The 9,609-nt window shown below is 45.1% G+C and overlaps 1 protein-coding gene across 1 annotated transcript in view; it reads left to right on the top strand.

The window, feature by feature from the left end:
• Positions 1-519: 519 nt before the first annotated feature.
• The window catches only part of lypd6 (LY6/PLAUR domain containing 6), a 404,421-nt gene continuing 395,331 nt past the window's right edge, over positions 520-9,609 (top strand). Inside the window, exon 1 of the mRNA XM_070874415.1 lies at positions 520-607. The gene's annotated coding sequence lies outside the window, so the exon portion shown is untranslated. The remainder of the gene's footprint in view (positions 608-9,609) is intronic.

Below are 9,609 nucleotides of genomic sequence, written 5' to 3'. Positions count from 1 at the left end.
GAAATTAAACGCAGGCAGCGGAAGGAGCGTGCGGCAAACCAGTTCCACCCACCCTTTCCTTCAACGACTGTCTGTCCCACCTGTGACAGAGACTGTAATTCCCGTATTGGACCTGAGAACTCATTTTTATAGTGGAAGTAAGTCTTCCTCGATTTCGAGGGACTGCCTATGATGATGATGACGAGCCTAGATGAAGTGCTCAAGCAACTCTCCTGGACTTTGAACCCACGACATCCTCACTCAGAGCTGAGTGCTCCCGCACAGCCAAGTGGTGCCTAAAATAGAACAAAAAACATGTTGTGCGGTCGAGTCTAATAGGTGGGGTAATATTTCATACTTACTGAAATTTACTGGAATCTCAAATTTCCAGCATAAAGTTGAAGACTGATAATGATATTTACCTGTCACACTTCACCCCGGATAGCCAGTATTAGATGATGTAATGCGAGTTAACCCCGCCCCAAAGGGGTGGAGGGATCTGGATCAGATACCTGGTTTGTTTGGAGCCAATGTGTAGAACAGGGAGCCCATTCACTGCTGTCCTTTCAACCAGATAGCATCATCTCAAGTTTGTTTGTGTCTGACCCTCCTACCACCCAGCGGACAGGTAAAGAGAGAAAACCCTTTCGTTTTCTAAAATAAAAATGTTGTGGTGTGTAAATTGCTGTCCACTTTGTGTTTGCGTTGACGTACTGTCCCATGGTGCGGTGATGAGCTGAAGCTTTTGTTTTCGATATGTTGTGATTGAAATTGACAAAAACAAAATGAAATTCACGATTCCTTCTCGGGGAAAGCAACAAGTGTAATGTACATGCGGGCTGTTTTGGAGGAGCGGCGACTCTTGGAATGAAAGCAGGAATTTGATGTGGAGTTTGCACCGACCCAGGGCGGCTGATGGACGCGGTCAGCTCCGGGGGCTGGGGGATAAACCATTCGCTTCCCTCGGCTTCTCCCCCGGGCCGCTGGAAACCGCTTCTCCTCTCCATAATCGGGGCGGCTTTTTGTTGTTGCTGTTAAATAGGAAAAGCTTTGGTGTTCAGACACCTCAGAGAGCGCCATAGTGGGCTTTAAAAAGGAAAGGAGCTTCTTTACAGAAACTTTACCTCCCAAGTTTAGTTTTGTTCCATCGGTGCATTTAACTGGATTATAAATAAATGGGTAACCTGAGTTGGCAATTGACAGGAGCCATTGTGTTAGCGGGTGGATGTAAGGGATTGTGACTGAGTGTGTAAGGATTCTGTCCACAAAGTCTTGTGAGTTGTTGCACAAACAGTACCCCTTAATATGTATTTATTTACTGACTGGAAATGCAGCCAAATTCTCGATATTTCTTCACACAGGATTATGTATTGGGTTTGTAAAGACAGATATCTTAAGTTGAAAAAGGACTTGCAGTTATATAACACCTGATCCTATCTCACTGAAATGTTTCAAAGTGGCGGAAGAATGAATTAAATGCATCGATTGTTATGTGTCATGGGGGGGGGGGGGGTCTTGCTATATGTTAAAATGTCTGTTGCAACAGGCATACTGCAAGACCCCCACAATTGGCGATGAGGTGAATGTCCATTTAATCCATCTTTTTGGTTGTGTTGGTCAATGCTGAAATGTTGGTTAGGGCAGGAGGTGATTAGTATGCAGGCATGGCTGTATAGTTTAGATGGAAAGAAGTTTATTAGTATAATGACAATGTGATTCCCACTCTTTCCTCCCCCCACCCTGCAGCTTTCTCCTCTCTACCCCTGTTGCTCGCTGATCTACATTGGCTCCTGGTTAGGTAACGCCTCAATTTTAAAATTCTCATCCATGTTTTCAAATCCCTCCATGGCCTCTCCCCTTCCTATCTCTGTAATTTTCTCCAGCACCACATCCACCCCGTCCGACCCCCCGGGATATCTGCACTCCTCTAATTCTGGCCTCTTGAGTATCCCTGATTTTAATCACTCAACCATCGGTGACCGTGCCTTCAGCTGCCTTGGCCCCAAACTCTGCAATTCCCTCCCTAAACCTCTCCGCCTCTCTACTTCTCTTCCTTTTAAGACTCTCCTTAAAGCCGCCTTCTTTGACCAAGCATCTGCCCTAATTTTTCCTTATGTAGCTCGGTGTCAAATTTTGTTTCATAACACACTTGTGAAGTGCCTTGGGACATTTTACTATGTTAACGGCACTATATAAATACAAGTTGTTGTTGTCTGACTCTTGGGATGTACCTCCTTTAGTGCCAGCTACCTTCTGGTACTTTATCTAAGTTCCATTCTTTATGTGTGAGTCTCGGTAGTTAACGAGGCAATCTTGAGTTCCAGCTCCCAGTGGGAAACCTTGCTCTCTGGGTAGTACATATTGGAAATTCAGGCACACACAGCTCATGATTTTCTGACAATTGGTTGTGGGTGAATGCTGGACAAGCATGGATTGTAAAATTTCCCCTTAGAGTTGGCAAGCTAATCATCTGTGGAAGTGTCACAGCCAAGTCCTACGCTGTTCTCCCCCAGAATCTGTACACTTGCATTTTCTGTATGGCTTAGTTTCACACTGGGTTGTGGATAAAAGTGACAGCTGTGGCTCAGTGGGTAGCATACTCACCTCTGGGTCAGGAGGTTGTAGGTTCACGTCCCATTCCAGAGCACATAAATCTGGAATGTGCAGTGCTGAGGGAGTGCTGCATTGCCTTTTGGAAGAGACATTAAACCGAGGTCCCGTCTGTTCACTCAGGTGGATGTTAAAGATCCCATGATGCTATTTGGAAGAAGAGCAGGGCAGTTATCCCCGGGGTCCTGGCCAATATTTATCCCTCAATCAACACACATAACAAAAACAGTTTATATGGTCATTATCGCATTGCTGTTTGTGGGAGCTTGCTGTATGCAAATAAGCTGCCACATTTTCCACATTGCAACAGTGACTACACTTCAAAAGTACTTAATTGGCTTTAAAGCGCTTTGGGACGTACAGTGGTCGTGAAAGGCGCTACAGAAATGTAAGTCTTTCAATATCAATTGTAAACAAAGCAAATGCACTTTGTCAATCCGCAGTTATTCCAATAACCTATTGGGGGGGAGAGAGAGAAACAGGAGAATTGTTGCTTCCTGACAATTTATAATTTAAGCCAGAATGTAACTCCTAGCGAACATTATTACCATTAGCTAATGCGCCATAGTTAAAAATTGTCATTTTCGAACAAAACAGAATATTCTGTTCCATTGAGTGACGAAGGAACTTGCCTTAAATGTACATTAAAGTTGCCGTTGAAGAAAGATAATGTTACCAAAAAAAACTGAAATGGTCATTACATGCGGATGAGCCTTACCATTCGTGCCCAGTTAGATCACTGCATTCAATGAATAAGTGTACTAATGAAAAGTAATTTAGTGTGGCGCACAAAAATTCCATACACCATAATAAAACGGAAAGGCTTTGGGCGATGGTAATTTATGGAAAACAATCCACCGAGTGGTGTCAGGCTGCATAACTAATGGGGTGAGCAGTCACAACTGATTTATTTGATGTGATTCACACAGATCTGATGAATTTATTCCACACACAGATTGGATTTGTGTTTTTGCTGGCTGTTATTAATTATTTATGAGTTCAACATAATTTTAAAAAAGCAGAGTGGGTTTCGCAACATATCGCTACTCCAGCACGGTGCGCCACAGAGTGTTGTGCTGCAGGTCATAATATTCCTGACCTTGCCATTGAGGTACATCCACGTGGCTTCCATTTTGAAAGAATCCAAAGCCAAACTGGTCCCACTACCTGCACCAAGTAAGTGTATGATGAACAATTCAAGCTTTAATCACACAGAGGATACCCGGCCCGCATCATCCCGATTTTGCAAAGATTTAATGACCTTCAGTAAGGGAAAGCTCAAATTAAGTGAGAATAGCAAAGATTCTTTCTGAAATTTTTGGTATTGTGTGCAGTGTTAATAACTGCAAATAATGAGCAATTCCTTTTTGCGATTACTAGATAAAGCCAATAAATGGATGGACAGTTTGAGAATACAGATTTCCTGTGGCTGCACACGACTATAAGCCAGCATGATTGAAGTGTTAAATGTGTGTAATGAATTCAGTCATTTATCTTCCTCCAAACACACCTGACAGTACAAAATAAACAGAGCATTTCATAATCATAACTATTTGCAACCTCACAATAGCAGCTGTGGTAGTGAGCAAATGCCTGCTGTCCCATTCATGTCAGTTACTATGGGCTCAAAATTGCCCAGGATTTTTTTTTTGGAGCAACTTGATTTTTCTGGAGTATTTTAAAAATCTACATTTTGCACATTCAATTTGCGTCAGTGTAAGTGAGTTAGTTAGGATTTTTTTAGTTTCATTTTTTTTTCAAAAGGGGGCTTTACCAGCTACCTACGCCTGTTTTGGCCATTTAGCCACTTTGGCCAGCTAATAGTTACGCCAAACTAACTTAGGCCAGCGTATGTGGCCGCTTGTGAAAACCGGTGGGGAGAGTTAAGAAATCAGCGCAGGTAGGTACATCGGAGGCCAGCAAAACTTAATGACTTGACTAAAGAATGTGAATAGGATCAAACAGTTATACAGGACATCATATGACAAACTTCACAAAGTTAATTTACTATACAACAGAAGCATTCATGGAAGCTTAAACTACAAAAATAAAAGAAGTAAAGAGACAAAACATATTTACATAATTTTTTTTCAAAATATCCTAATAAAAAATAGATGCAAGTCCTACCCTACCTTCATCTTCAGCCCAGGAACATTACAGATTACTATAAACACTAAAAGCAGCCAGTGACAATCAATCAAACCAAATGAAGATCCAGAATGGGGATTGCTTCTGAATGAATCCTCCCAGCGACGCAGCAAGTCCAGATTCCAGTCCCAAGGACCTTCACTTCGGGACCAGCCTCAGGCCTCGGCTGATGAGTTTGAGGATGATTCTCCTTTTTCAGCAGGGTTTGCTGGGCTGTAACCAGATTTCTTCTCTCCTCCTCTCTTCTTCCACATAATGCCACCGATGACCAGAGCAATCAGGTGATGGCAGCAATCACAATTCCAACGATCAAACTGAGATTTGTTCCCTTTAGAGATCCTGGAGTCACTCGGAATGTCCCGTCCCAGTCTCGGTTCTTCACTCCTGTGTTGTCACTCTGCTCATACTGACAGAAATAGGTGGCTCCCAGCCACCGATCTTAGCCCATCTCGTCAGCTGGTAGGTTCCGTCGTGGTTGGGCAGGATGCCACTGGATTCCGTGTCGGTGATCGGCTTCCGATTTCTCAGGAGGGTGACTTCGATATCATGAGGGTAAAAGCCCGTGACGAAGCAGGAGAGTTGGGTCGGTTTAATATTTGGCCACGCAGCCTGGGATAGGGGTGGGACGCACACAGAGATGCTGGGGGCGAGGAGCTACTGCGCATGCGCGCACACTGCAATGCGCATGTGCAGACGTCCGGGCACTGTTTTCAGTGCGGGACACTGGCTCCGCCCCCGACTCGACTGGCCACGCTGCACGATGACCTGGGAGAGGCCTGACGGCGGCCAAAGTCAGGACGTCTTTTATCGGCACGCTTGGAAACGTAGAAAAGCTGCGCAACTCGGGTGAGTGCGCCAAAAATTGGCATGGGCCATTTTGAGCCCCGCCATTTTGAGCCCAAAGAGAGGGATGGACTTGATGAGCTTCGTGGCATTTCTTTGTTCTATGCATTTTTGTTTTAAACATTTCAGTGCTGACTAGTCACCACTCACCTGGATGAATGTAGTAGCAACAACTGTCAAGTAGTTCAACACCATCCAGACAAAGCAGTTCAGGTAATTGGCACTCCTGCCAATTTGTTTATTGGATGAGGCCAAAACTTCAAGGCTGAATTTATTTTTCATCCTGAGTTGCCGATGTGAGTAGGCAACAATGGGCCTTTCTGAAGCACTGTTGTCCTTGTGGCGATGGTATTAGGTGGGAAATCTCAGGATTTTTCCCTGCATTGAGGAAGAAACATTGATATTTGTCCAAGTCACGATGCTGTGGGACTTGTGATGATGGTGCTCCTATGATATTGTTGCTCTTGTCCTTTTTGGTAGTAGAGGCTAGGAAGTGCTCTGTCAAAGCAATCTGGGTGAGTTGCTGCAGTACATCCTGTAGATAGTGCATACTGTGGCCACAATGCTCTAGTGGTTAAGAAGAAGGATATTGAATCCACTGGCAGGAGAGTGGTGACTATTCCATCACACTCTCTTGACTTGAGACTTGTAGATGGTGGAAATGCTCTGAGGGCTCAGGAGGTGAGCCACTCATTGCAGAGTACCCAAGCTCTGCCCTGCTCTTGTAAGAACATAAGAAATAGGAGCAGGAGTAGGCCATTTGGCCCCTCGAGCCTGCTCTGCCATTCAGTAAGATCATGGCTGATCTGATCATGGACTCAGCTCCATTTCTCTAGCGGCTCCCCATAACCCTTTATTCCCTTATCGCTCAAAATTCTGTCTATCTCCGCCTTAAACATATTCAATGACCCAGCCTTCACAGCTCTCTGGGGCAGAGAATTTCATAGATTTACAACCATCTGAGAGAACAAATTTCTCAATTTTAAATGGGCAACCCCTTATTCTAAGGTTATGTCCCCTAGTTTTAGTTTCCCCTTTGAATGGAAATATCCTCTCTGCATCCACCTTGTCGAGCCCCCCTCATTATCTTATAAGTTTCGATAAGATCACCTCTCATTCTTCTGAACTCCAATGAGTAGAGGCCCAACCTACTCAACCTATTTTCATAAGTCAACCCCCTCATCTCTGGAATCAACCCAGTGAACCTTCTCTGAACAGCCTCCAATGCAAGTATATGCTTCTTGAGTCTCTGCGCTGAGAGCAAACAGAAATCAAGCGCAGACAGCGGAAAGAGCGTGCGGCAAACCAATCCCACCCACCCCTTCCCTCAATGACTATCGGTCCCCCCTGTGACCGAGACTGTGGTTCTCGTATTGGACTGTTCAGCCACCTAAGAACTCCTGTTGAGAGTGGAAACAAATCTTCCTCAATTCCGAGGGACGGCCTATGATGATGACGATGATGGTGATCCTTCCTTAAATACGGAGGCCAAAACTGTACACAATATTCCAGGTCTAGCCTCACTAATACCCTGTACATTTGTAGCAGGACTGCTCTGCTTTTATACTCTAACCCCCTTGCAATAAAGGCCAACATTCCATGTGCCTTCCTGATTACTTGCTGAACCTGCATACTAACATTTTGTGTTTCATGCACAAGGACCCCCAGGTCCCTCTGTATTACAGCACTTTGTAATTTTTGTAGCCATGGTGTTGATATGGTTGGTCCAGTTAAGCTTTTGGGCTGTGGTGATCCCCAAGATGGTAGAGAGCTCAGCAATGATGTTGTCATTGTGGGAGGTGGTTCGGCTTTCCCTTGTTGGAGACGGTCGTTGTTTAGCATTTATGTGGCGTAAATGTTGGCTCCCACTTGTCAACCCAAGCCTGAATGTTATCCAAGTCCTGGCGTTACAAATTTACGGTCCTTGGCTTAACTATTCTCTTGAGTACATCTGTGCTAGTCGCTCCAGTCTGAGGGACTGAAATTGCCCCTTTCTATAAGAGCTGTGACTGCTTGAAAGAGATGGCCAAGGGTTGGTAAGGACTCACCACCTAGTCAGCGTGGAGTCACCGACATTGATGAAATTGCCCTCCATGTTTTTGCCTGCGGTGATTGTCACCGCACCAACCATGTAGCTGCTCCATCGGGCATGTCCCGGGAGCGGTGCAGCCGCCACTCTGTGCCCCCGACAGCTTTCCCCTGTGGGAAGGTGCCTGGGCGACGTGTCCGTCCTTAAAGGGGAGGGCACTCTGCCGCAACCGGCATTTTATTTTCATTGTCGGCGGACTCCAAGGTTGGCCCGCCAGTGGCGCCCATGGATTCGGCCCGGCCACCAACAGGCAGCCCCGGTACCTCCTCTTGGTAGCGTCAGCGCGATGTGCCTCTTCCGCCCCACAGCCACCACAGAGTAAAAAGAAAAAAAACAGGTGCGCCACTTTTAAGTCGGGGGGCAATTTCGGCCCCTAAGTGTCTTGTGTGTCGGATATGCCTATGCTGCTCCACCCCTTCCCTCAACGACTATCTGTCCCACCTGTGACACAGTCTGTGACTCTCGTATTGGACTGTTCAACCACCAAAGAACTCACTTTAGGAGTGGAAGCAAGTCTTTCTCAATTCTGAGGGACTGCCTATGATGATGATGATATTTATCTATGCAATAGCATAATCCAAGCATACAACAACTGTACCCCCTTGTGATCTGAATTGGATATTCATGTTTTTCACACATGTGCCTCCAATCTTTTGGAAGACACTGTCTGATATGAATCATTCCGCTGCTTTGTTACACAACAAGTAATTGTTTCTCTGTGTTTATTATCGAATTTACTTAATTTAATCAGAACCACTTTTCTCCATGTAATATAAAGTAATGAACATGCTCCATTTTATGACCTCAGTGAGTCACCTTGCATGATTTGAACAACATAACCAATAATTAGTATCCTGTATCCTTGAGTCTGGCTAAAACTTGTCCTTGCAGCTTTCTGCTTCGAAATCTGAGTGACTGACTGCATCTCTCTCTGTTTTTATTTCCCTGTGTCCACAACCCGAGAGGAGGGCGGACACCAGACAACTCCTACCAAACGCCTGAGACCAGGGAGCTCTCACCACAATGGGTGTGAAGTGTTTATCAATTACCAAGACAGACGAATGAATTGCTTATTGTTCATAGTCTGTGGGGAAACAACTTCAAAGTCTAGCTCATTTGCATTTTAAACATCTTTCATCTCTATCTCGGTGCTTTTTTAAAAACTTGGGCAAATACACTTTTGTTTAAAATGCAACTTTTTTTCTCCCATCTCCTTACTGTGGAAAAATTGTCAACACATCCTAAAATGGGGCAGCTGCTATAGGCTGCTTCCATTATCGGAGGAGTTGTGAATGGAGCTGAACACAGCAGAATTAGGATTGTCAGTGAACAGCCCCACTCCTGACCTTATGCTAGATGAAGCAGCAAACAATGCTGGGCCTGAAGAGCTCCTGCAACAACACCCTGGGGCTGCAAAGATTGGTCTCCAGCAACCAAACCATGCACATTTTCATCTCTTTTGGATGAGACATATATGTATAAGTATTTCTTTTCTGTCTTTCTGCCTGCTGTCTGTCTTTCATTTTTCTTCCTTGTGTTCTTTCTTGTAGTGTCAGCTGTGGCTCAGTGGGTGGCACACTTACCTGAGTCAGAAGGTTGTGGGTTGAAATCCTACTCCAGAGACTTGAGCACATAAATCTATGTTGATGCTCCAGTGCAGTGCTGAGGGAGTGTTGCACTGTCGGAGGTACCGTCTTTAGGATGTGACGTTAAACCAAGGGGGGCAGTGTTGTGCGTTGAGGACAGGCTGGTGGTGGACCTTTGTCTTACAGATGTTTAACGTAAGATCCCTGCTTTCGTACGCCTCAGTAAATATGTCGACTATGTCCTGGAGTTCAGCCTCTGTAGACGCAGACGTTGTCCACATACTGTAGCTTGATGAGAGGTTGGGGTGGTCTTAGACCTGGCCTGGACACAGCGAAGGTTGAACAGGTTCCCAC

This window comes from Pristiophorus japonicus, chromosome 3, assembly GCF_044704955.1.
Source record: "Pristiophorus japonicus isolate sPriJap1 chromosome 3, sPriJap1.hap1, whole genome shotgun sequence".
Lineage (NCBI taxonomy): Eukaryota > Metazoa > Chordata > Chondrichthyes > Pristiophoridae > Pristiophorus > Pristiophorus japonicus.
Note: the sequence above shows the minus strand (reverse complement) of the source record. Positions and strands in the feature narration are given on the sequence as shown.